Genomic DNA, 3066 nt, shown 5'->3' with positions numbered 1-3066 from the left:
TATGTTTTCACGTCCATCACTGGTTCCTGGGCTTTAGGGTGCCGGGGTTAGGCTGGAGAAGGGAGCTCAGAAGACATGGCGTTCTTCTAAAGAGGGGTGCTCTGAGAAGAAAACATGCTCCCACTAACAGGATGATGCAAACAGTTTTCATTCCCATCTTAGTCAACACTGACTCTCATTTCTCATGGCAGCTATGTCAGGAAAGGAGAAGGTGGTGGTCTTATGAGCCCCATGGTGTTGGGGCATGGGGTGATGGGCTGGGGTGTTTAATAAGTGAGAGGTCTGCAGGAGTGCGCTGGGTCTGTGGATAAGAGTGCTTCCTCCTGATGTGTGGGGAAGTCAGATGGGGGCTCAGGTCCACTGGTCACAGGCTGGGAATTGCACCTTGGTGACAATCAGGGCTTGCTTTTCAAGAGTTGCTGCACCTTACGCTGTTCTTGAATAACAAACTCATTTCATTCATTTATAGATGGAGTATTCAGGAACCTGCTATCACTCACTCTATCATCTTCCCTTTTGTTGGGCAGAGTCACTTTTGAGAGCAAGCCAGCCTACCATATTGCCCACCCTCTTGTCCACAATATCTACAGTCAATCCACCCTGATACAGCAGCCAAGCACAGAGCATGTGGAATGCTACCTGCTCCCCTTACCCTTTGCTCATTGAAAATGATAACTTGCCCTGCCTCCTAGGCCTCCCAGATGGTTTCTCAGGGCTTGACACGCCCCCAGGTCAGTTGCTCCAGTGTGTGTGTGGTGGGGAGGATCTGTCTGCACAGCTCAGCAGCTGCCCCCTCCCTCAGTCTAGCTTCCTCTGTTTCATGTGGTGGGGCAAAAACTAGAATTGGTTTTTATGTGATCAAATGAATCTGCAGGCATGATGTTTCACTGTTGTATTTGTCCCAACTAATGCTGTGCTCGGTCTTCCTGTAACTCCTAATGTTTTAAACAATATTTATTTCAAAAATAAAAATATACATCCTTCAGATAAATTTCCAAGTCTTCCAAGTGCTTTGCATTTTCTCTGACATCATTAATACTTTAATATTCCCCAATTTAGTGTCTTTTGAGAATTTAATTAATGTGTTTACCTTCCTCTTTTCCTCTTTCCAGATCAATCAGGTATGCTTTGAATGCAGCTAAGATCTTCCTTGGTTTCTACCCCCAAACTTTCTCCTATCAGTGACAAAATGGTGTCCCGGTTGACTTCTACTTTTGCAACTGGATTCAGTCAGCTGAGAAATGACTGAGCTCATATGTACAATACCCTGAAATTTCCCTGCAGTGACATGGATGATACACACAAACCTGAACACTTAAAGGAATCCCCACCTTGATGTATGTGTAGTATTTTGGTGTGAGGCATCATGACACCTATTATTTAAAGTATTCCATTGGGAAAAAAGATGAAGCAAATATGGCAAAATGATAACAACTGTTGACTCTAAATGATGGGTCTATGGGTTCTTGTTATATGTATGGCTCTAGTTTTGTGTATGGTTGAAAATTGTCATAATGGAAAGAAATTATTCCCGGATGTTCTAATTTCAGGAAGTATATATAACAGGGGTGGGAGCTTCAGGAGGCTAATGGGGGGCATGGGAGTGGGAATTGCTTCATCCTCTTAAGTTTATGATCATTACCTTAATGCCTGGTAGTAATACAGTGTGATGATAGCAAACCCCATACAGCAATACAATGACATCTTCTATCATTAACGCCTTCCATGCATGGATGTTTCTGTAAATTAAAGGCTCTAGTTCTCAATCTTTTTACCTCAAGTTTGTGGGGGAGAGAGGAAATATTCAACAGGAAAATTTTTTTCTTGAAGGTCATGCCATTTTCTGGTAACCAACTGGCACCAGTTTTCTTTGAAAAAAAAAATACAAAAAATATAAAGTTCATGACTTTTGAAAGTACTGTTGTTTAGTACCTCAACAGCAAAGGCAGACTCTCTGGAATCTTTTTCTGGATTGCCACTTAGATTGTGACATTTATAAATTCTTCTTTTTTTTTTTTGGTATTATCTAACATAAAAAGAAATTACCATTTTTATTACCCCTCACTTGTAATTCTTGCAAAGATTCCATTTTAAAAATAATTTTTTTTGGAAAGGAAATTTTTTTGCATTATTCTAGAAGCAGTCTTTTTACTCCAAATTATGATTCACTCAACACATTTTTAAAAGGACACTTCAAGTCTCCATCCCACCTTTAGGTATCAGGTACTGAATTTTGATGTTTGACTAACTAACCTCATTTCACTGGACCTTTGATGTGGTTTCTCAGTGTGTTTTTTTAATATGACCTTTAATATCCTGCGAGTACTCTGATCTGGCTGAGTTCTTCACCAGGTGTTCACGTTGGCGCTCTGCTCTCTGAGTGGTGTTTGAGGAGGTTCCCCTCGTGCCTGGGAGCAAGGGCCTAGGAAAGGAGGTGGGCAAAGCACGCATGGACTTGCTGAGTCCAGATCTGCTCTTCCAAGCGTGCCATTGCACCCAAGCCAATGCTGAAGGCTGTTTCCCACTCCAGCTCTGTGGAAGGGGAGGGACTTGGATTTCGAGTTTGAGACAGAAGTGACCATGCACACGGGTGAGTTTGGGAATAGTAAATCCCGGTCACCATGCTTGAAGCTCAGTGGCCTCAGCCAGGGCACTGCAGCCGCAAACATGGACTCTGAAAGGCAGATCCTGACAGACCTGAATCCCAGATCTGCCTCATGGGATTTGCTGTTTCTCAGTCTCCTCGTTTGTCTAGTTCACAATCTTTTTACCTCAGTGTTGTGGGGGAGAGAGGAAATATTCACCAGGAAATTTTTTTTCTTGCAGGTCATGTCATGCCATTTTCTGGTAGCCAACTGGTACCAGTTTGTGTGTGTGTGTGTGTGTGTGTGTGTGTGTGTGTGTGTGTAGCAGTTTTATTAAAGTAAGAAAAGGGACAGAGAAAGCTTCTGACATGGACATCAGAAGGGGGAACAGAGAATGAATGCCCCAATAGCTAGTCTTTCCAAGGCCTTATATACTTTTTTCAGACCCACTCCCACAATCTTAAATTAACAAGATTAGAAC

Source organism: Muntiacus reevesi, chromosome 8, assembly GCF_963930625.1.
Source record: "Muntiacus reevesi chromosome 8, mMunRee1.1, whole genome shotgun sequence".
Lineage (NCBI taxonomy): Eukaryota > Metazoa > Chordata > Mammalia > Artiodactyla > Cervidae > Muntiacus > Muntiacus reevesi.
Note: the sequence above shows the minus strand (reverse complement) of the source record.